Source organism: Acomys minous, assembly GCF_964271855.1.
Source record: "Acomys minous genome assembly, chromosome: 1".
Lineage (NCBI taxonomy): Eukaryota > Metazoa > Chordata > Mammalia > Rodentia > Muridae > Acomys > Acomys minous.
The window spans coordinates 57,093,782-57,118,926 of NC_140483.1; the positions used below are offsets into that span (position 1 = coordinate 57,093,782).

Below are 25,145 nucleotides of genomic sequence, written 5' to 3' on the forward strand. Positions count from 1 at the left end.
AGGGAGGGAAACCTGGGTTCCAGACATTGCTGAAGAACTCACTGTGTGAGGAGGGTGTCTTTCCATGTTGTGGTGACATGTTCTTTCGGAAAATGCGTCTGAGGATATAGGCAGTTTTCCTACCCTAGAATAGGAAAACACAGAAACCAGATCTCTTTCTGGTTGTCATCACAGACTGCATGGAACTGAAGCCTTTGAAACCCGAGTGAGTTGGGAATTGACTCAGGAGCCTCTGATTCAGTCTAGGTCTGGCCTCCGCCTCGCTTTTATAGACTGCTCGTGGACTCTGAACTATTCTTCCTGGCCTCTATTACGTGCACATCAGCTTCACTGGCAGCTTATTTTATGGGAATGCTGGGTTCGTGAGTGTCAGAAATGCCTCCGTCCAGATCATTATTCTCCCGGTCAAGCAATGGATGCTTGGCACTGTGGTGTGTACAGCTAGCTGCTGACAAAGCTAGTTCTTCTGAACACGGGCTCACTTGGAACCTTAAAAACTACCTGTGCGCCTAGTATCACACCCGGTGGTGATGTGTAATTAAGGCTCTGAAGCACCGTGTAAACCAGGTATGCTTTGGGCTGTGAGAGAAGGGAGGAAACGCGCACACACTACAATCCTCGGGGGAGGTTTTGAAGAATGGTGTGGCTGGCTTGGGTCTCTCTAGAGGCAGAGACAGAGCAGTGGCCCTTCTAGGGAAAGAGCGCAAGTCATAAGTGCAGGAGGAAGCAGTGCTGTGGCCACTGTGATGGCCTGGCCCTCAGGGCAGTGGAAAGTGCAGCTAGGGCCACACTGGTAGGAAACGTCCCCTTTGGCTTGAGACCTTTCGGGAACAGCTTTTGAAGCTTCTTAGCTGAACTGGCTCTCTCTTGGGTTCAGGACAGCAAGGCTGTGGTGTGAGGACTGGGCAGGAAATGCACGCACCTACTGGCTAACGAGACCTTTCATTCTATAGAGGCACTGATAGCAGTGCTGAAAGTTTCTGGACCACTCAGAGGGAGCTTGTCGCTGTCCGCAGTGCTGACCCAAGGTCTGTCTTTTCATCTCCCCCCCTGTGAGGCCAGGTGAAAGGAAAGCCTGGGGATGCTTAGACTCTCTTTCACAGCACCCAGAAAGTGATTCCAGTTAGGTCAAAGCAGGCTGTGGGCCTTTGGTAGTCAGCGCGTGAGTGTGCAGGTCCATATGTGTGTACATGTTCCAAGATCACCCAAATGGGAGCCTGCAGGGTTCATGTCAGAGTCTTCGTGTGAGAGACCCCTGAAAAAACATAATGCCTTACCTCAGTTTCCACCAAAGCACCTGACATCCCTCCAGCAGACCAGGGAGAAACAGGAGTTCCCTAAGACCATATGTGCATGATTGATGTAAGCAGAGATTTCTATCCCTACTGCTATTAGCAGTGCCCTGTATCTGTAGCACCCACTCAGCCAGTTCTGAGTGGCTACCAAGCACTTGAAAAATGCTGCAGGTGACTGAAGTTTTGAATAATTATTTTTTCTTTCAAGACTGGGTCTTATTACAGAGCTCAACCTGGCTCTGAACTCACAACCCTCCTCCCTACGTCTCTTAAATTCTGAGATTACAGTAGCATTCAAGAGTTGAATTTTGGAAGTGTGTGAACTGGTTAAAGGTGCTTGCCTCCAAGTATGATGACCTGAGTTCAATCCCTGGGATCCACACGTCCCCTGACTGTCACATGTGTACTATGGCACAGGCATTCCCCCCGAAATATGTACTTTAAAAATTAAAAAGATTGGCTTGAATGTTCAATCAGGTCAAACTTAAGTGACCGCGTGCAAGTGGCAGCCACTGTTTTAGACTTTACAGCTTCCTGTATAGTCAGAATGCTTGGTCAAGACCACCTGGTTATGTTTTTTGGTCTCATGTACCATAATCTCTTTGGCACAGAGAAAAGCCGACATTTGAATGAAGGTAAGTTTGCTGCTGCTGGAGAGCGCTGAAGCCAGCAGGAGTTCGTGGCTGCCTTACCCCTCTTCCCCAGTAATTTTTCTTGTTTTATAGTGGGAAGAGGCTTACCTCTTGCCCTGCATTCCTCCACTCGGAGGGAGAGTACCTGAAATTCTGACTAAATGTCCAGGGCCCAAGCCAAGATTTTTGTGGAGCTTTGGATGGGTGAGTGCAGTAGTGTCTTTGGCCTTGGAAGCCTAGCCCTGGGCAAAGTGAGCACAGATGAAGTGTTCCCGTGTCACGGTGCTGGCTCCAACCAGGCAAGGTTCTGGTCTTGACTTCACCCTGATTCTAACTCTGGGTATCGATATTCTCATCCTAGTCACATGTTGTAGTGGGCGTGGCTTAGAGAGAGGGTGGGGGCGAAGGGCAGGGGCACTACATGGGGAAATGTTAACAAGTGCCAACAAATAGGTAAGTCGAAAAGACAAAGCAGAAACTTGCTCTGTGGTGGCCATCAAACTGCCTAATATCCTTGGGTCTCTGGCCTTAGGCTTGCCCCTGTACAAGTGATTTCTCAGACCAGAGTGAATGCCTTTTCAAGGGACAACTTATTGTTGTCTTGTTTCTCCTACAGAAATCCAGTGTGCTGTGAGCCATCCTTAATAAATGCCTGGTTGTGAGTAGCTCTTTGTTAGCTTGGAGCGAAGGGTCCAGCCCCCTCGAAAGAGTGTGCACGTGAACCACAAACAGTATTTATGGAGCCTCTGCCGGGTGTAAGTCTCCATGCTCGGCACTGTGGGCAATGACAAAAGAGGAGCTGGCCATGGTTGTCCCCCGGTCTCACGGGAACGCAAAGGCAGGCACGTGTGAGAAATGACACACACAGTGATAGATGGAAACAAAGACACAAGTGCCAGCCTGGACGCGACATGGGGGCTGGAACGCAGGGCGCTGTATGGAGGGCGGGTGATGTATGTGTCTCTGTCTGGCCATCCCAGAGGATTCCCTCCTTCGCAGACTTAGCTGGTACCAGCCAGCCCCATGCCTGCATCGACAGTGCTGTCTTTATGGGTGATCAGACAGCTTGGTCTCACTGGGGCGAAGCAAGGCAGCGCTATCCTGAGCCCACCTCTTCCATGCAGAGAGCGTTTGAGGGGGCTCGGAGGGGACCGTGGGGGAGGAGGACTGTGTGGAAGGGAGGAGCTCCCTGTACTTAGCACTGCTAAAATGGTGGCCGGGTGGCACGTTCCTCTTCGTCACAGGGGGTCTTTTGAGACTCTCGCAGTTCTAGTACTTGGAGCTCCCAGATGCAGGTCCAGGCGCAGTGCTGGAGGCTACGGGAGATGTGGTCCCTAAGAGTCACCTCAGACCTCCGTCTCTAGTTACTATGGGGTGGGCTGCCTGGCCAGGAGAAGGTGAGCTGCGTTTATCAGCTGCAGCTGGGGAAGGACCCCCTGTTAGCTGCTAGGGAGGGGTCTGTTTCTCCCCAGCTCCCTGATTGTGCTCCTCAGGCCTCTGCATATACATACATGGGATCTTGTTAGAATACAGATTCAGGACCAGCAGATCTGGGCGGAGCCTGAGGGTCTGCATGCCAAACAGAGTCCTCCCGAGATGTAAGGAAATGTCTTTGGGGTGGCAGTGGCGCGCGTGCGTGCGTGTGTGTGTGTGTGCGTGTGTGTGTGTGTGTGTGTGTGTGTGTGTGTGTGTTACAAGGCATCGACCTCGACGCTGAGACCCAACCCCTACCAAGTCAATCCCAGCTTCTGCAGGCTGGGCTGGCCATGTTCTGGTGTGTATGCAGACCCTCCAGGTTAGTCTCATAGGTAGTTTACTTGCTGCTTGGTTTTCTTCTCTCTCTTGCGTCCCCCTCTCCCTTCCTTGACCCAGGACACTGTAAGTGGCTCAGAGGCAGTGTGTTGCTAGTGCCTGGCCCCCCAGAAGTTCAGGTCAACAAGAGAGCCTGGCTCAGCTGGTTACACCATACTTAAGCTCTGGCATTTGGTGCCACAGCCCACGCGCGCTGGAGGCTCTCTGGTCTTTGCTCCTGGGCTGTAGTATCAGTCACGTGAGATCAGAGTCTGGTTGTTTAGAGCAGACTAGCTCCACTCTTGGAGCAGCAGCTCACAGTGGTGTTTAGGGCCAGGAACTTAGGAAACACCCTGAAACTGTGAGTGGGGGTGATTCCAGGATAGGGAGGCAGAAAAGCTACTGACTACAGACCCGGCAGTCAAGGCCAAAGTGTAGGACAAGCTATTTGACCCTCTCTGGCTTTCATTCTCTCAGCTAAGGATGGAGCTCCCAGTGCCCACTCCAGAGACCTATTGAAATGTGCATGTCGTCGTATGGAGGGGACAATCCTTGAAATAGACACTGTATCTTCATTAAAGTGAGGTATTGCACACCTGTGTCAGAGATGGGATGGATCTGGGTCTCTCTCCTTTGAAAATCCCCTGATGACAGCTCATTTTCTTCCACACAGTTGTAGGCTCTGGCCTTGCTAATGGTCCCTTCCTTGTCCAAGGGTCAAGTGCAAAAGAACTGAGGTCTGGGGACCACAGAAAGTCCAGGTCTGTTGAGAGTGTGAGGGGTCTGAGGCTTAGCTGGTGCAGGGCCATCACGTCATTGCTCAGTCCTTGGCCATTTTCAGCCTCTGAGACTGAGGCTGTGGTACCTTCCTCAAAGCGTCACCAGCTGCCTCAGGGTCTCCTCTCTGCATGACAGAACCACTGAACCTGTCCGATGTGTTTTGTCTACCTAGTTTCACTTTTTATTCTGGTAGTAAAAAAAGGGGGAGAAACATGTGCCCTGGGCCTCCCCTTGCCCACCTTACATCCAGGTGTGATGTCGTCCTTAGGCTGTTTCTCCAGTGCCTGACCCGGGTAGGAGGTAGCAGGTTGCCCATCTCCAGTATTGAGTATGATATCTGCTCTCCTGTTGCCCACCCTCCTCACTTTAGCTCCCATTCCCACACCCGTGTCACAGAATACATCCTCACGGAAGTTACCTTGGCCAAGATGGCCAGGACAAGATGTGCAGGAGGGCCAGTTTGCGTGGTCTGTAGAGGGAGGAGCCACCTAGTCCAGATACTGACTCATTTATTTATACCCGGCACTGTTACCTAACTTGGGTCTTTTTCAGGTTAACGCTGCCACCGTGAGGCTAACTTAACTCACGCTAAGGTTCCCCACTGAGGTGCGCCTAGCTCTGTTTGTTCTTGGGCAATCTCCCATTTTGGCTAGCTTTTCTCTTGTGTATTCTGTGGGATTTTGTTCTGGGCTACTGATTTCTGTATCAGGACCATTACGATGACATCTGAGGCTTCCTGACATGTGTGGGTCTTGAATCGTTTTGTGTGGTTTTCAACATGGAGGGTTACGCACTGTTTGGCTTTGGTAACCTTTCGGCTAAAACTCCATTTCTGTGGTGTCCCGAGAGCAGTCTGTTTCTTAGAGCTCTCGCTTTTCTGTCTCTGATTATATGTCAGGGTCAATATTCCCTAGCAGAAGCAGGTTTCCAGGTAAGCCTGGGGTACAAACAGTACCTGTTACCCGTAGCCTGGCCACCCATAATTCATTTCCTGCAAGACCACGAAGGCCAGCTTGGTGGTGGAGGTTAGGTTTCGGTGCTGGTGTGTTCTGCTTTCAGTGTCCTGCACTGTCCCTGCGCCACCAGCCCTGAGTATTGTGGGAAGCTGTGTTGAGCCTACGGTGAGTTTGGGATGAGTTTGGCTGGTGGCATCCAAGGCTGCCTTATGCCATCTTCTATCTGGTTGTCCTCAGCCTTAAGGCTATTGGGTTGTCAGACATTTAGGGGTATACACATTTAGGGGTGCACACATTTGGGTGCTGCAAGTGTCTGTCATTGGTGTAGGAGCAGGAACTGAGGCGTAAAAGCGGTGAGAAGTGTGTGTCTGAGCCCTCCAGGAAAGGTTTGGAAGGCTGCTATGGGATTGGGTCAGGGTTGGGGCCAGGGCTGACCTCATTCTGAATTCAGACTGGGACAATCATCTCTGATCACATCCCATGGCTCTTTTGTGTTCTTGAAACCTTGGAAAATAAAGAGGGAGGCAGGGCATGGTGGCGCACGCCTTTAGTCCCAGCACTTGGGGAGGCAGAGGCAGGCAGATTGTTGTATGTTCAAGGCCAACCTGGTCTACAAAGCAAATCCAGGACAGCCAAGTCTACACAGAGAAACCCTGTCTTGAAAAACCAAAAGAGAAAGAAAAATAAAGAGGGAGCTTTTTAGACGGTACCAGGAAAAGTTGTGACTGGGGCGTCTAAGCACCAGAATGCTCTTTCTCAATTGTTTGACGTCACCTGGGGTTTTCAGATGGGGACAGACCAGAAGGTCATTGATCCCTCGGTAGTGAGAAGACACTCTCCTTGCTGGGACTGTGATTCTTTTATTATTAGCTTTATTATTGAAATTTATACTGAGATCACTAATCCCCATGCTATTGTAGGAAATGACAGAGTAAATAGGAGGCCTTCAGTCCCCAGTGGTCACACCTTGCAAAACTATCATCTGCTCTCACAGCCAGAGCCAGGATGTCGACACTGGCGCAGCCTCCCACACTCTGACTTTCCCATCTTTCTTACCCGCTTTCTCTTTGTGTTTCTCAGGCTGATACGGTTCTGCATGGTTCCTCTGCCTCTCCCCTGTTCTCCCTAGGTTTGCTTTGGAAACTCCTGAGTGCACGCAATGTAGGAGCAGGGACTTTGGAGTCAGACTGCCTGGTCCCGATCTAGTGTCTTAGTCACTAGGTGTTTGACCTTTGGCAGGCGACTTCAATCTTCTCCACTTTCATCTATAAACCTGGCAGTTAAATGCTGCTTGTGGTGTGTGGAGTTGTTAGGATAAAAGTATATAAGGCCCAAGAACCCCCTTACACAATGAAAGGTAGCTGTTTCCCCTACACTGTTTGCTGATGGCTTCTGGCCCCGCCTTATAGAAGCACCCGGATGGTACTGGTCCCAATCAAAATATCCGTGAGCCTTGGGTAGGAGTTCAGTTGTATGCCAGGCACTTTGAGAATTACAGAGGAGACAAAGAGTCAGTTTTCACTTAACAATAACAACAGCAACAAAACCAACAACTTTGTACCCTGCTTGGGGAAGCATTCCCAGCATTTACTTGTGGTACAGATGGCTCACGACACATGATAATGAAGTATAAATGCAAATGAATGGGTCCTACCCAAGAACTCCTGCAGCTTAGCAGTGATTGGGAACATTTTGATCGGTGGCATCTGGAAAGACTCCGAGGGGCATTCGGAGTGGAACCTTGAAAGCCGGAGCCCTGACTCTGCTTCCAATGAGGTCACCAAAGTCAAGCCCTAATTTCCTTCATGTTGGCTGCACTCACAGGGTCAAAGGATGGAGAGGAGGATGGGATGACTTTTCTGATTTTAAACAGAGGCCAAGAGAGGATGAGGAAAATGACCTAAGAAAGTCAATCAACAAAATGGAAGAAGTGAGGTGCCTGTTTCAGAACATGGGTTTGGAGGCCACTTCCCATAGTAAGCCATTTCCTGTGATCTGAATCTATCTGATTCCTAGGCCACATCAACTTGGTACACTAAGCCATGGTGTAGTTGCTACCAAAATCGCAGCCCAGAGTGTTGAGCATCTTTTGAGCATCCAGCATGTGAGGCAAGCTCAGATCTTGGCCCGTGGATATCTGTCTGTCTAGTGTGAGGCAGGACCTGGCTTCCTAAGTGGGGCATGGAGAACAATCACCCAATGACAGACCTCTTCCAGTGACTAAGACCCAGAACATCATGTGACCAGCACTGTACTCTCCCAGTCCTGGCAGGGTCCCAAGGCCTGGTCTCAGCAGCCACGGGACTTGGTAGCCAAGCTTAGGAAGAGCCCATTGTTTCCTTGCCTCCTCACTCCTGGCTGTGTGGCTACTAGCTAGATGGCTTGTTCACTGTTGTCTTTATAGAGGCAGCTATGAGCCATATATTCAGTTACAGCTGGGCAGTTGGCACTTGCTCAACTTCTGCTATAGAATTTTCAGTGGTATTTGTAAACTCCCCCTCCTTTCCTCCCTTCCATCCTCCCTCCCTCCATCCCTCCCTCTTTTCTTCTCTCCCTCCCTTTCTCTCTCCCTCCCTCTCTTCCTCCTCTTTCTTTTTCTCTTCTCTTCTTCTTCTTCTTCTTCTTCTTCTTCTTCTTCTTCTTCTTCTTCTTCTTCTTTTCTCTCTCTCTCTCTCTCTCTCTCTCTCTCTCTCTCTCTCTCTCTCTCTCTGTATGTGTGGAAGAGGGAGAAAGGCAGCCTCCTGAAAAGATAGACTAGTCTCTAGTAGACTAGACTGAGAGAACCCAGTGTAAACTGACCACAATTACTTGGTCTGACCACCAGTGTTGGGGACAGGAGAATGCTGAGGTCATGGCCTTTACCTCTCCACCCCTGGCTTTTGTCAAAGAGCGAGCAAGCAGCAGTAATAATTGTGAGACTGAGGACTGCCAGCTGCAGACATTCAGCGCTTCCTGTGTGCCAGGCAGGACACTAAGTGCTGTGGGTACATGCCATCTCGCCCCACTCCACATCTGATGTGTAGGTCCGTAGCCCTGCTTGAGTGTCAGGGGCTTGAATTCACATTTTCTCATCCAGTTTGAGATGTTCAGACCCCTGAGAAGAACTTTCCCGGCTGGGAGGGCTGCCCTAGATCTGTCTCTTCCTGCTGAGTCTCAACAGAAGGAGGATGCAGGTCTGACCAGCCTTGCTGTATTATAAGGGGGCTACTGATAGCCCCTGGGAATTGTGAGCTCTGAGCTCGGGACACTTTGGGATCAAGTCCTTCTCTTTGACTGAGAGGAAGTGAGCACAAGGAAAGGACTTGCTAAATTGGGCAGTGACTTAAGAACAAAGCTAGGAGTAGCCCCAGCCTGCCTGGCTCACACACCAGTGTCCCTAGCCATGCCTCGATTTGATTTGTTTTACTGCACTGGAACCCGGAGTTGAGCATGCTCAGCCCATACTCTACCATACTCTTCAGCGCCACCAAAGCACTTGGTTACACATGACACCTCCATGGCCCCCATCTTCAGGCCTCCAGCTGCACCAGCAGAACCAGTATCCACTGTCACTACTGCTGCAGTGTGTCACATCAGCAACAGTAAACTGCACAGACCAGCATTGTTCAAAATGTGGAGATTAAAATGTGGGGCTGAGGGTGGGGGAGATCAGCTGGCCCAAGAAAGTGTTTGTTTGCACATGTCTGTGTTGATGCCATGCCTGTAGCCTGCTTTTGGGGTCTCCTTTTGGATCAAAGCTTACAGGGTGGGTATCCCAAGGGAGACGTTTCTGATGCGATAACAGCTTCCTCAGGACTATTTTATTCTTTTAAGAGATGTGCTAACATGAGTGTTCAGCACCTGAGAGAACTGATGTGTCATGTCACTGCTCATGACATTCATTGTCAAGGGCGTTTTCCTCTCACTGTCCAGGCTGAGATAGGCGCTGTCAAAACTGTGCAAGAGATGCCTCAGCAGGCTGTATAGCTTTAGCCTACATTCAGATCACCTGCGGGGCTTATTAGAGTACACACATGCCCACCATAGTCTCTAAGGTTTGGAGCCCAACACGAAACTGCATTCCTGCAATGGTCCCAGGTGATGCCCATGCAGCAAGTCCAGAGCTAGAACCAAGGCCAGGTCCCCTGACTCTCAGCTCTGTGTTCTGGCCGTGTGATGGTCCTCCACTCTTAGAAACACCAGCAGCTGAGGGTAGGGATCTCCTTCCCTGAAACTGAAATTGTCCCAACTCAGGAAAGTGGGCGAGAGCAGTCATGGCAAGGCCCAGGAGCCAGATCCTGCCCCTGGAGAATTTTTTCATACCTTTCATGAGCTTCACTCTCTCATCCATTTACTTATTAAGGAAACATTTACCAACTGCCTTCTATGGGGAAAGAGGTGTGGCAGGCCCCAAGGGCACCTAGGCAGACAGGCAGGCCACTTTCCCTCTCTGACCCTGTGACACTGCCTCACCCGCCAAGGGGCTTCAGAGCCATTTTTTCCTTAAGGGAGATCTTGAGAAGAGAGAAGTCAGAACCAGGAGACCCAATACTAACTCTTGTGCTGCTGCCTCAGCAGGTGACTGCAGCTAGCTCACTGTCCTCTCTGGGCCTCAGTTTCTTCTAGAAAGTTCAGTGAGGTAATGAATGAAGCAGTAGCTAGCAAGACTCCTTGTCCAGCCTGTGACCTTGGGACTGGACTCACAAACTGCCTGTGACAGTGTTTGACATCACTTCTGCTTTTAATGAATACCTTACAATTGTTTCTTTGTGTGTGTGTGTGTGTGTGTGTGTGTGTGTGTGTGTGTGTGTGTGTTTTGCCTCAAATATGTCTGTACCATGTGCAAGCATGATGCTGATGGAGACAAGAACAAGACACTGAATCCCCTGGAACTGGAGTTGCAGACAGTTGTCAATCGTCATGTGGTACTGGGAATCAACGCTGGTTCTTGAAGAAGGTTGGCCACTCTTAGCCCCTGAGTCATCTCTGCAGCCCCTCACCAGCTCCTTTTCTGCCCTGTTTTCTCATTCACCTGGGGAGACCTCACATGCAGGGTGTTAGGGCTGTGGGGAGCTGTGCTGTCCCTGGCACATCCACCCCTGGGAGCATGTCACCTGCTGTGCCCTGCCATGTGGAACCCTTTAGAGTTAAGGAGGGAGCGCAGCACTAAACTTTCACACATGTGTTTGAAGATGGGGGCTACCACACTGTGCCCATTTGGCAGCATTTGTTACGTCAGCATCAGGCTGTTGCCAGTACTTCATAAGGTGTCAGTTAAGTCAAAAGTGGATTCTCATCTCTTGCAAGTAAATATCTGCATTAAAGATGTGTGTGTGTAGACACACACCAAAGCCAGTTAGTTTTAGAAACATGTCTGAAAACTTATCCTGCAGCAAATATGTGAGTTTCCAGATGTGGGTATGAGAGAAGCTTCAGGTTGTTTTTTATCTCTTAATATCTGATAAGACCATTAGAATGTAGTTCAACCCCTGAGCCTGGTGTGATAAGACATCTAAAAATGTTTTTCCTAACTGGTTAACCTGAGACACATTGAATAGTATTTGCCCTTACTAAGTGGGATAAAAGCTGAAATTTGCTTATATGGGTATAATAATTATTAGTAAATATCATATTAGAATCATAATTTTAAAAATTCAAATGGATATAAATATAAACATAATATAATATAGTATATAAGCATAAGATAACCAAAGTTATCCATATATTTATTTTTCATATAGTTATATTTTTAAATTTAGAAATGATACCTTTAAGCCTCTAATACCAGCACTCAGGAAGCTGAGGCAGGAAGATTGTAAGTTTAAGGTTAGCCTGGACTACACAGTAAGAACCTGTCTGGCCTGGGCTACATAGTGAGACCCTATCTCAGAAACATATAGGGCTGGAGAGATGGCTCAGTGGTCCAGAGTACTGGTGGCTCAGTCATGGAGGTGAGTTTGATTCCTTGCACTCCTGTAGAGAGACTCAGAGATACTCCAACTCCAGCACCAAAGGACCTTCTCTGGCCTCCATAGGTACACACACACACACACACACACACACCGCCTATACACAGATACATGCACATACATAAATAATTATTTAACAGACAAAAACCAAGCAGATACACACACAGTTTCCAGGATGACTCCAAGATGAAGAGATGAGAAACACCAGAGAGCAGTCTGGGGTCCTCCTGGCTTGGCCATTCTTGATTCTAAGGCACTGAGGGGCCTGAGACCCCTGGGAACACAGTGGTTTGGCGAGGGAGAGGGATACTGTTAGCCCTGAACTATTGTTGGGAGTGAGATTGGGTGTACTCTGTGTGAGCTTATATTTCAGAGAGCAACTTTCTCTCCAGGCTAGCAGGGAGCTTCCTCACCACCAGCACATCGTCAGCTGGTTGAGCTGAGGGAACATTAGAGATCATGAGATCTGACAGTGCTGACCCTAGACAGAAGGCGGAGAGAAAGCTGAAGTGGCCACTTCTGCCTCTTGGGCACGCGTAAGCTGGGGCTGTCAACTTTGACCCAGGGACGAGGGCTGATCTTTTGACTCCCACATTGGAGCCACCAAAGGCTCAGACCCAAGTGTAGCCCCCTCTCTCTTCTCCCCTGCAGCTACAATTTCTTAAATGAAATTTAGCCCTTAGATGGGTGAGCGTGGGGCTGGCCCTGGGACTCAGGAGTACTGACGTGGGTGGTGCCAAGTGGCTCTTCCACCTTCCCAGACATGCCTCATCTGAGGAAGCTGCCATGGAGGCTCCCAGCTACAATCTTAGAACCAGTAAGGGTGAGGGCAGCCTGACTGACAGTGAGTTCCAATATAACTGGGGCTACATAGCAAGCTCCTGTCTCAAGACAACAAACTAAAAACAAATTAAAAGAAATAAATAAATGAATTGTAGGTACTTTGGGGTGTGGCTGCAGAGACCTCTGAAAGGTCTGGGTGTGGTCAGGTAAGGGTCCGATGATTTGGTATGAGAATTTCCCATGGACTTGATTTCAGGGCACACTGGCGTCTCACCTGACGCAGTGTCTTCAGCTCTGCCACAAGTCCAGTCCCTGTGTGCCTTCCTACTGGCCTGGCTTGATTTTCCCCCCATGGCCGAAGTAACAGATGGGCAGCAGATCAGGAAAGCCCAGCCCAGATAATCCGTAACTCACATTTGGTTTAGGAACAAACAACTTGATACAATTTTTGAATGTACCTAGATTATCCTTCCAAATTCCTCTGTGGTTAAGCCTGCAAACAAATGCTTTTATGTACTCAGAGGCCACATTGAAAGTGGCCATCTTGGAATAGGCTTAGGCTCTGAGGGGAGCTGGCCTGGGCAGCAGTCAACTGAGGTTGGTTTTCGTTTCCATAATCACATTAGCTTGCACTTTTATATGTTAATCATCACTTTTGCCCCCGCCCCCCACCTGCTCTCTCTCGAGCGCTCTCTCTCTCTCTCTCTCTCTCTCTCTCTCTCTCTCTCTCTCTCTCTCTCTCTCTTTCCCTCCCTGTCTCTGTCTGAGAGAGAGAGAGAGAGAGAGAGAGAGAGAGGAGGGACCCCATTTAGGCTGAGTGGCCTTCTAGAGCACCAGTCTAGAGCTCTCTTTCTGTACCCCACTATACCTAGCCCTGTCCTAGGCTTCTGAGTACTTTGGGGTGCCACCTTGAAGCGGCAGAAGCTCAGGCAGGCTCCTTGTGCTTTCCTGTTGACTGTGGGAGACCTTTGCTGCGTGTGTCCTGAGTTCAGCTGTTCACACAGTTCTTGGTATCTTGTCAAGTTTGTGCCAGACCTCCCAATGTCCCGACAAGTTGAGAGGACTCTCTGGTGGCCTTGGCTTGCCTCACTTGGGGAAGGGAGTCCCCGGGGTGTGGGTGTGAATGAGTTTCTCCGCTGGGCTTCTCAGAACCCTGTCGTTCTTTGGCTCCCACCTATTGGGCCAGTTCAGTTTTCTCCTGCATCTCTCCTGGCAAAGGACAGCCTGCCTGTGTGGAGGAGAGGAGGGAGAGGACCCGAGAGTCAGCTGTCAGGTTTCCTACATGGCTTTTGTCTGTTCCTCTTTCTGCGGAATTTCAGGTGAACTTTCTGACTTGCCTCGCAAGCCTAGGCTTTCCCACTAGCCTAACCTCAACCACCAGGCTAACCTTTGCTCCTGTCACTTTGCTGTCCTCTCTTACCCAGCCTTCCTGTTTCATCTCAAATATTTAACAGGAACAATTCTTGGATCAGTGCCCTCCCTCCCTCCCTCCCTCCCTCCCTCCCTCCCTCCCTCTCTTTCTGGGCCTTGAGCTCATTGAAGGCATGTATAACAGGGCTGCATGCAGGTAGCCTTGCTTACTCTATTTTTGGCCACATGGGGCTCCTTCATTTTTGGCTGGCATTTAACCCAGCCAACATGAGGAATGGAGCAGCTCAGTCCCCGGGAGCTTGGCCTGACAGAGCCCAGTTAGGCCACCTCCTCCCAACCTCCTGGCCAGGGGAAATCCTCTAAGCTGCCCTAATTACCTGTGGCTTTCCAGCAGATGCTGCAGGAGAAGGAGGAGGAGACCCTTGAACAGTTGTTCATCACCCTTGGATTAACCCTCTGGTTTCTTTCTTCTTTCACTAGGCAGCCTGTCCTTCTGGGCTGCCAGCCCTCCCCCAGGCATACATCTCTGAGACAGGCAGGCAGCACAGCTTAGCACCAGTCCACCCGAACTGGAGTCTCTCTTCCTGTCTGGCATCAGGGTCGATTTAGCTAAGGTCCTTTTCCTACCCTGCCCAGGCAGGAGCTATTCAGTCCCCTGGGAAGTCCTAGCTGAGTCTTCTCTGGGTTGCCGGGCAACTGATCTTCAGACCCACTACCTTTCAAGGATGCTGAGGTTATCAGCACATGGGGCATCAGTGAGTGTGTGCTTTCCCGATGTCACCTTACATTCCCTCATCCCTTACTGTATCCAATGTCCCTGCATGGAGACCCTGATCCCAGCCTGCTAACAGTCCTGCCAGGTGCTCTGACTGGGAGCCCTTAGCCAGGATTCCTAGGACTCAGGCTCAGTCACTAAATGACGGATAGAAGGAAAGTCCATCCACACGACTCTAGCACAATGCTCTTCTCACTGTCCAAGCTGCAGATGAGCTCACGCACGCACGCACACAGGCACGCACGCATGCACCAGGTCAGCATGGAAAGGTGTCAGGTTTCAGACCATTTTCAATTAGGAATGTCCAACCGCCTCCCCAGCTGTGTGGGGGAAAGGCAGGGGTGTGTGCACAAAACCCTGTGTTGCACAGGCAAAGACAGATGTATGGTAATGATCTCCCACATACATAACGCTTCAAAAACTAACAGTTTGCCGAGGCTCAGTTCTCATGGTGTAAAACTGACGATTTCAGCCACGCCTCGTGGTGCAGGCCTGTGATCCCAGCTACTGGGGGGCAGAGGGAGGAAAGTCAGAGGTTTAAGACCTGATTGGGCAGAATGAATTGAAGGCTGGTCTTGAGACCCTGCCTCAAAAAATCGAGACCACATGGATATAGTGCAGTGGTTAAAAACCCACCTCACGTGCGTGAGGCTCTTGGCTCGATTCTCAGTATACTTTTCCAAAAGAAGTCAACGAGTTTAAAGAGACCAGTTAGTTGACAGTTAGATTTGCTCTGTTGTGCAGCCTCACCCCTCTCTGGTTTCACACTTTGCCTTGCTGCAGAGGATGGCTCATACCCGAGGAGCAACGTTCGCATCCCTGCTCTCCTTGGTCCCTGGTGGCCGTTTGTGTGCTTTCTCCGCATGGGTTTGACAGGGATGGGCATTTCACGTTAGTAAAAATGTAGAACACACAGCTCCTGTGTCTGGCTTTGCTCCATTTCCACTAATGCCCTGGTGGTTCATCCACACTATGGCATGCATCAGTACTTCCTCTGGTGGCAGAGTTATTCTGTGGTGTGTTTGCACACAGTTCCCCTCACCACTCACCTGTTGGTGGGCCTTTACCTGTATGATGGATGCTGCTGTGAACAGAGGCACGGTGCTTGTGTGAGTAATGCGTATGTCTGGTTCTTGAGGGGATATTGCTAGGGGTGGAGCTGAGGTGCCACGCAGCAGTCCTGCCATCTGTCATGCTGTGGTCCACAGTGGCTTTGGCCACATTTTAGCCACACTGATACTGTGTGGAATTTTCACCTGCCTGGTTTCTTGCTGGCTGATGCTCGTCTCTTGAGCTAAAGCCCCTCCTCTATATCTGCCCGCTGGAGTTGGACAGTGGGGTCTCTTGTCTTCCTGAACACAAGTCCTAGCCCACCCAGCAGGGTCCCGGGCCTTGGCTCTTCTTCTCTCTGCTGTTCTGTGTCTCACTCTGCTCCGCCTTCAGCCTCCCATCTTCTCAGCTGGAGGATGAAACCCCCAGAAACCGGCTGGTTTGTGATGTAGGACAGGTGCTGTCCCCTGCACTGTCTGCCTCTGCCTACCTGCTGCCAAGGCTGTGGCTGGGCTCAGGGCTAATTGCTGTGCCTCTCTTGTGGCCTCTGCCCCGAAGCTCATGGCAGGAATACATGGTATCTCACTGTCTTCTGACCCGATAGCTTAGACAGTTTTCAGTCCTGCAGATCTTACAGACGGCTTTTGGGGTCCCTAGTTAGATAGCACGCTGTTTTCTAGGGCTACCCAAACAAGCACCACAGACCGGTTAGCTTCAATGACAGACACTTGTTTCCTCCCGTTCGAAGCTAAAGCGCAGGATTGCCAGGGATGATTTCCTCTGAGAGCTCTTCCTAAGTTATAGGCGGCCACTTCCTCTGTGTGTCCTCACGCCCTTTCCTCTCAGCCCTTGTCTGTGTGATGATGCCTTACCAGGCTATTTATTATCGAAGTAGAGCCCACAGCAGCGACCGCATGTCTCTTCGCTTGCCTCTCATTCTAAGGTCCTTCGTGTCAGCATTTCAGCATGAGGTGGTAGACAGCAAAATCCGTCTATAACAGGTGGCTGGAAGAGCAAAGCTGTGTGATGGCAAAGGACAGCCTGGGGCGTGGAGAGGAGGGCTCGTGATTCTCTGGACTCCTGTTGGGTCTCAGAGTGACTCACTGAGGCAAACACAGAGCAAGTGGAGTGGGGGCAAGAATAGTGATGGCAGAGAAGAGGGCACTGGGGGGCTTTGAGAAGGGGAATGAACCACTACCCCTGATCAATAATTTATTCCTGGGTACCAGGCAGGGGGGTGTTGCCATGGCAACAGGCCTGCCTGCCTGTTAACCTCTCAGAGCAGCCTCTCCTCCCTCGGCTCCCTGCCCCTCCCTCTCTCTCCCCTTCTTTGCTTTCTCGTTGACATTTTCCTTTTTCCTTCGTTTTTCTTCTGTGTCTTCAGAGAATTTCTGTGAAGTAGAGCCTGCCTGTGCCTGGGCCCGCTCCCTTACACATCTGCTCACTGCAGGGACTTTTGGGCCCTCAGTGGCTATGACAACTCTCTCTTTCCACCATGTCTATGACCTGCACTAAAAAGCCAAAAGCAAGGGGTCCTCTCAATGGCTGAGCCCTGGCCTCTTGCCTTAGCACAGAACACTGGGTGTCTTTCATACAGCCTGTCTGGTGGCCTCCCCTAACTTGACAGCACTGACTAGGCATGCTCTGCTCCCTGCAGCAGGTTCCCCTGGGCTCAGGGTGACCTTATGAGCTGAGCATCATCCCATCGCTGGCTGCAGCAACCAGTCCTCCATTCCTTCCTGGCCTTTGTGGGTTGGAGGATTCTTGTAGCTTGCAGCTAACCAGAAAGTCTGTTCCACTACAGGGACTTTGCCTTGGTGCCACATAGTAGAAGCCCAGGAAACTTCTGTGTGTTTATGGAATAAACAAAGAGAAGGCCAGGAACAGGCTCTTACCTGAGCCTCTCTCCCAGTATTTCCCAGGGGCCCTCTGGGCTCCAACCGCTAAACTAAACGAGACCACTGAAAAATTCAAGTTATTGTCTCGCACCATAATAACCATTTAGGACTTCGTATTATTAGCCGTGTAATTGGGGCTAAGGATCTTGTCTTTTCTCAGTGTTGGTAAATCCTTCTGTGTAAAGATTAGGGAGGTACACCTTTCGGCTAGAGGCTGCCACAGAGGCTACCAGGCTGGAGAGCATGCTCAGTGGCTGCGTGACGGTGAGCTTCCCATAAGGCCAGAGCTGGGATGCAGAGACACACTGGGACCATCTGTGAACATTGGTGGGGGTCAGGATAGGAAGGGAAGACAGCAGGAGAGAGGGGCTGGGTGGCTCTGTCGACCACCAGCTGCCTTTGGGAAGAATGGTAACCCGTCCAGCTCTGCCCTCCCCCGTCTGCAGCCTGCAGTTTGTAATCTGACAGCCGTGAGTGGGATCCACAGCTGTGCTACAAAGGTCCTCCTCTCACGCTGCTCAGACACGCCCCCATCCCTCCCCTGGAGATCTTTTCCCACCCTGGCTCCACATCATAAACTGTATTTAGGACAAGCCTGATAGTTGGAGGTGGTAAAGGGCCAGGGCATTGGGCTGAGTGTCCCTGGGCAGCATCCTCTGCATCGGCCTCTTCACTTTAGCACTCTTGAGAGTCTCAGCCCTATTGCCTGGGAGAGTTGCTAGGTGGGTCCCACGGCCATTGCTCTACCATTTGCAGACCTCTCCTCCTAGAATCCAGCATAGGCAACTCCCCTTCCTCTCCGGTGGTAAAATATATATAAATAGAATTTACATTTAAATCTTTCCCCTCCCTATGCTGGAGTTTGAACCCAGGGCCCTTCATACACCAACCTTCTGGTAATCAGCCCTGACTTTTGAGAAGTGTATATAATTCATTGGTATCTAGTTTCAGGACTTTCATTGTCCCCCAAAGAAAACCCCCTGTCAGTTAAGCAGTCATCTCCTTTTCTGGGTTCCCAGTGCCTGGCAACCACTTGTTCTGTCTCTGTAGACTCACGTGCTCTGGGCATCTCATATAGCTGGAATCATACAAACTGACTGTGGGTGTCTGGTTTCTTCCACTCGTGTTTACAAGGTCTAAAACGCTGACCTGGTGAGCGCCGGTACTTGATGCCTTGTGTGTAGGCACATTTGTCTGCTCCTCTGTGGATAAGCTGTTTGGGTTGATTCCACCTTCTGATGTAAAAGGTGCTGTTGTGAACACTTTCGTGTGTAAGTTTCTGTTTGAACACTTCTTTAACTTTTGGTGGGGCACACCCGGCCGTGAAATGGCTAGGTCACGTGGCAGCTCAGTGTTTAATTACTGACGAACTGGCAGTCTAGGTTACCTCTTCAGGATCATGACTGAGGGACACTTGAGAGAAGTTTCTGGTCCTTATCCCTGGTCAAGACCAAGTAAGATGGCTGAACACTGTAAGGGCATGTCACCCCACAGCTGTGGGGTTCTTTCTCAGAATTTTCCTGTTATGATAGGATCTTACTCACTTATGCGCTACCACTGCCCCAAGCTGCATGTTTGTTTGTTTTAGTGAAGCCAGTGCGCAGAATCTAATTTCATCTTCGGGGCAGTAGCCCCCGAAAACTTCTCTTTCTTTGCCTTTGACGACAAACGCTCACTGTCGGTAGCTGCGGCACATCCTCTCCATCTTTCCAAGCCTTGCCTCCATCTTTCAACCTGAGGAGAAGAAAATCGTGTGTACTCTGACAGGATGCAGTCACGCCTCCGTGGGGGCCCTTTAAAAGGTGTGTGTGGCAGGCTTTGAAGGCGGTGCCACAGAGAGCTATGGAAAAGTCTGCTCCAAGCTTCAGCCATGCATTGTCGGCTATGGAGATAGGCTCCCAGGGGGACCTCTTTGAAGAAGACAACACTCATTTAAATGTATAAATTCCAATTCATTTGAAAGAAGAGTCAGACAGCTTTCTAGGCTTATCATAAAAAGCTGCTGTGAATGGTGGTCGAATTATGTACGCCTTTAGGAAATTAAGGAGGATTTGCCTTTCAGGACTTTTAAGGGGATGAAGTCTAAAATATAACCGTGTGGTAGGGATGGCTGATACCGACCAACACTGTATCTGGGCTGCCCAAAAAGAGCCAGTGAGGAACCCAGGCTTAGAACGGGTGTCCTATCTTAATAAAGAAGGAAGGGTACCTAGGGAGGCTGGCTGGGAAAGGGAACGTGCAGAGAATACTGCTTCATTTGTTGCTTTCCTTTTGGAGGTTGGGGGACTAATGTGAGGTGAAGGGAGGCTGGTGAGAAATACAGGCAGTCCCTTGATGAGTTAGGTTTTGAAACGTTTTAAATACTACGTCTCCTACTGTAACTTGGAGTGTCAGGGATGCCCTTTAAAAATGAAGCACTTTAGCCAGCTTTGGAAGGTCTGGAAAAGTAGCTTTAAGGCAAAGCACCTAGGCTAGGCATGTTTGACCAGATGGGGGTCTCCTCCTTGTTCAAAACCGGAAGCTATCGGGGATGGAGATGGAGGAGAGAGGTCCAGTGAGTAGCCTTGGGGAAGGGTGATGGCTAAAGAGTCTTCATCAGATCCTTAGGGAATTTCAAAGGCATAGGAAGCTGGTGACACTGCCCTCACCTGCACCCAGGACTGAAAGTAGATGACAAGGTCAGGAGAACTTCAGAGCCATGTACAGGTCCCCCCTTGCCACTCACCACCACAGTAACTCACCAAAATCTTTGAAGAATGCTGCCCTTTGGGGAAGTAGCGCCTCTGAAAATGTTTTCCCAGCAGCCTTTTCTTTGGGATCCCATATTAGTGGCTTGGTAGCAGAGTATGGCAGGATGCTGCAGCTTTACTATCATTATTTTTGAAATTGTATACATACAGTCATTGAAATGATTTTTAGCCATTTCAGGTTTATAATGCAGTGGCATTTTCTGCCCTTAGAGCTCTGTGTACAGAAGACAGAAACCTGCAGCTACCAAGCAGTGACTACCCACTTCTTGCCTTTCACAGCTCTGATCTAAGTCACATCTCCACGAATCCCCTTACTCTGGCTTGTCCATAGATGTAAAATCATACCATCTTTGTCCCTTTGGCATATATTTTTTTAAGAATTCAATTTTTTGAACTATTTATTCATGTTTTGTTTTTATGTGTACATGTGTGTGGTTGTGTGAGGTGGGTGCTCCACATGCATGTCGGAACCTGTAGAAACAGCAGAAGACATTGGGTCCCTGAAGTTACAGATGGTTGTGAACTGCTGTGTGGGTGCTGGGAATCGAACCCAGGCCCTTTGGAAGAGTAATCAGTGCTCTTAACCCCCGAGCCATCTCTCCAGCCGCAGCGTAATGTTTTTAAGGTTCGTCTACATTATAGCGTGTATCTGAACTTCATTCTTTCTTCATTTATTTATGATGATGGGGGTCAAATGCAGCTAGGCAAGCAGTGTAATGACTGAGCCGCATGCCCAGCCCGTTTACGGGGTCCCTATTTTCTGTTCTTTTGGCTTTACAGAGAGAAGGTGCTTCTCTGTTTAGTTTGCTGAGGGACTGTTTCCTGCAGCGGCTCCACCATCTTGCGCTCTCGGGGTGATGTAGGAGAGCCCCGTCTCCTCACACCCTTGCCAGCACTGTTATTATTTCTTTTATTCCACTGATTATAGCTCTGCTCATAGGCATAAGGTGGTATCTCACTGTGGTTTCATTCTGCATTTCTCTAATAACATTTTTTTTTTTTGGTATTTTTTTCATGGTTGAGTGTTATGGGCTCTTCACATATTTTGGGCATTAAACTCTTAGACATATAATTTGGAAATATTTTCTTCCACTCTGCAGATTTCTTTTCACTTTTTGGTAATATCTTATAATGCGCAAATGTTCTGGCAAAGCCCCGTTTATCCCAGGCCCTCCCTTTCACTGCTTGTGTGACACATCGAAGAATCGGCTTTCACACCCAAGGATGTGAGATCTGCATTTTACTTAATCACAAGAGTGTGGTGGTTACAGCTCTAATATCCAGGTCATCTGATCCATTTCGACTTAATTTTTGTTTATAGCTGAAGCATACACTGAAGGGATCGACTTCATATTTTTTTTTTCATGTGAAAACCTGGCTGTCGCAGCGCCATTTGTTGATGACGCTCTCCTCCCCTCATCCAGGGGTAGAGTGGGGCTCTTGTCACGTGCATTGTTCACAGATGTGTACGTTCATCTGTGGACTCTCGTTTCAATTCCGTTCTCTCTGCTCAGCACACTGATCTGAGCACCATGGCCTTTTAAGCTTTGAAATTGTGAGGTGTGACTCTCTGACTTTGCTCCGTGTAAAGGTTGTCTTGGCTACTTGAACTTCCTGTGAATTTGAGTCTTCGTTAATGTGTCTTTGTGGACACACGGACTGCTTTCTACTGGATGGAGTGGAGCTGCTAGGCCTTGAAATACAGGTGTCTCGGCTTTGGCACACTGTTCCTGAGTGTGCTGCTTTCTTCTGAAAGCGCCATGACAGGCTTGTCCACTTGGCCACATCTACGCTAGCGCTCAGCTGGTCAGCCTTTCCACGAGGCTCAGTTCTCAGAGTCCGACACTGCTGTCCCCTTCACGGGTGGCATGAGTGCCACATCCAAGTCTCCCAGTACCAAGCCCTAGAGAATGCTTCCTGCCCTGTCTCAGTGGGTGGCTATCAGGGTTTCTACTCTGCTCTGGGAACTGAAGATCTAGCTGATCATGGAGATTGACCAAGCTCATCATCACAGAGCTGAAGCTCTGATCATTCAGGAGAACTTTGGTCTTGAAGAACGTGTCTGATGAGGCAGCCATGTTGGCGGAAGGAGTCAGACATGCTTTCTGGTATGGATGGGGCCTTGGGAGCCATGTCCAGCCCTTGAGAGAGGTCAGTTCTTAGGTAGCCATGTTTCTGGAGAATGAAGAAGCTGCCTTCTTCTCATGCAGAACCTGAGTCCAGAGACATAGAAGGGCCATTTCCAGCCATTCCTGCCACACACTGGGGCTGGCGACTCTCTGGCTTTCATCTTGTCCCTACCAGCTCTCACACTCTTTCCCTCTCTTTCCCTCTCTAGCCTGCCGATGTGATAGGTCAGTAAGTGTTTCCTGTATGCCTCTTTGCCGTTAGATGAGGTGCCTGAGAAACTGCAGAGATAGAGTGTAATGAAAAGAGAACGGAGTCTGTGCTTAATAAGGATGTCCATGGCCCGCTCTGGAAACCAAGGGTGGGACTGGTCACCTCCAGCTGAGGGACTGGGCAGACATCATGGAGGAGGGAGCCTGGCACTCGACCCTATGGGATGGGCCCAGTCAGGGCTCGCCATGAAGCAAAAGTCTTAGGCTCAGAAGGCTGAGGCATGCAGGTGGCCTTCCTCTGCATCTGGAGAAAAGCAAGTGTGTCCAATTACTGTATGTTGACAGTGAGGCTTCTGGGTGTCCACCTGGGCTAGGAGGGTTGTATTCTGTAGAACAGGGATGTCCCTCAGAGGTCACCTGTAGAAGAGTCTCTAAGTGCTGCTCTGTTTTCAGCTGGAGAGCGCCCTAGTGAGAGCAGGGGTACCATGGGGCTTTGACTCCTTCCTTCCCTAGCTTCTCCATCTACAGACACCATGAACACACACATGTACACACATCCTACACCCTGCGCGCACACACAAACACATGTCATGCACAAGCGCATGCGTGCACACACAGGCACACATCATGCATACATGAAGACACAGAGCTACTATGCACAGATCAAGGTAGACATACATACGACAAACATACATGAAAGACTCAATTTTAAAACACCTAGGGCATCTCATCAGGCATGCACACACATACCACCGCCACTACCACTAACAACAGCCTATAAATCCATACATACACACATGCTGAGATGCCTGTATACACCTGAGACAGACTTGTACACAGGAATACAGAGTCACACTAAGACAAATACTTACAAGACAGACAGACATCCTAGAATAGATATGTGCACACACCAGGCAGGTGCACTGAGATACTTTAACACACACACTGGGTCACACAGGCACACACTCACTGGAGCACACATGCGTACACACAGAGAGACTGAGACCCTTCCCCAGAGACACACTCACGATACCTTCCACAGACTCACAGTTGCACACCTATACACTAGCACAACCACAGACAGACCCATACAAGCACACCTGAGCAGAGACAGGGACAGGTCCATGTGGCCCTGACTTGGCCACGAGTCCTCCAGAGGCTTGTGTTAGTCAGACATTCATGTGACCGTGACCCAATACTTAAGAGAAACAGCTCTAGAGAAGAACTGTTCTTTTTGCCCATGGTTCCAGAGCCTTTAGTCCAGTGTGGCATGGGAATGTGGCAGAGCAGGACAGCTCACCTCGTAGCAGCCAGGAGACAGAGAGACAATGTCTGCAAGAGCTTCCCTGTTTCCCTTTGATTCCATACAGGCCCACAGACCGTGGCATGGTGCTGCTCTCGTTCAGGGCGGGTCTTCCTCTTCGCTGTCTCTGTAAACACTCTCGCAGACGTTCCAGACTCCTTTTCTCAGTTTCTCTAACCTCTGTTTTCTCAGTCCTATCAAGGAGACAGTCGCGACAGCACGTGGACCTGGCTAGCTTCAGTGACTGGCTTTTCCACAGCTGCCGACAGCCTATGTACTCAAGGTCTCAGGTTTGGACAAGACCTTGGGGATGGTTGTGGCTCACCTGCCCCTCAGTGCCAGGCTCTCTACAGCTCTGAGGTGGGCCGCCCAATTTCTACTTAAGCTCTTTGGGCAGAATCTATCATGACCGCAAGTTTCCTGTTGTACAAACAAACAAACAAACAAACAAACATTTGATTTCCAAACTGGACCAGAGTGTGTACCCAGAAGTCAGCTGTTAGCTAACAGGCATGGGTGAAGGGCTTCTGGCTTGCTCAGCTTACCCCTGTCCTCTCTGTGGCCACAAAAGCCAGCAATCCCCTAAGTCATGATATTGCATATCTATTTCAACATGAAAGAAAGAGCCAGAAGGTTGGATTTGGTACATGAGGTCACGGGGTGGGGAGGGGGGTGGGGAGGGGGGTGGGGAGGGCAGGGAGTGATGTCCAGCAGGCTAGTGACCCCGACGGTGGAGAGCAGCAGAGAGCACAACTCAGCTGCCTGGCCAGGACAATGCCATGAGTGCTCCTCCAGGCCCGCCAGCTGTCACTGCAGCCACTCTGTGTTGGCATGCCTGCTGTCCTCTTTGAATGTGACCCATATTCAGGTGGGCTGGCAGCTCTCCTCTATGCCCACGTCCCTCTGTGGCCTGTCACTCCTCTTCACTCCCGTTCTCCCCACCCCGTTTCCCTACTGGGGTGTCAGCTCCCTAGGACGGGAAAGAAGGTGTGCCTCAACTTTGAGAACCAGCTCATGGGCTGCCTAGAAAAACGCCAGGGGAACAGCAAAGTATGGCAGATATATTGGGCAGAACTCGTGCAGGGGGGACGTAGAGAGGCAGTGACAGGAGCAGCTGGGTCTACTCCTCTACTCCTCAGTGATGCGGGGGGGGGGGATGTCACCTTAATGTCCACCCAGCTTCCTCAGGAGCAAATCTCCCTGTTTCTCTGTAACATGTGCTAACTCTTTGGTTTGGCATTACCCCCTCCACCCCTCTCATCTGGAAGAGGGATTGCTTCTTCAGGGGACCTAACCAGCCAACCCCATCCCCACCCCCGACATACCTGCTCTGTTCCAGCTCTCTTCCTAAGCCAGCATCCCCCCCCCCCATGTACTCTTTTCCATCTCCCTGTCCCCTACAAATGTCACTAGCCATGCTTGTTGTAGGCCAGAGAAATGGCCCAGCAGCAGCTCTGGAGAGAAGCAGGGCTTG

At 50.1% G+C, this 25,145-nt stretch overlaps 1 protein-coding gene across 18 annotated transcripts in view; it reads left to right on the plus strand.

Moving 5' to 3' along the window:
• NFASC (neurofascin) overlaps positions 1-25,145 on the plus strand; it is a 186,125-nt gene that overhangs the window by 18,324 nt on the left and 142,656 nt on the right. The gene's annotated exons all lie outside the window — the stretch shown is intronic.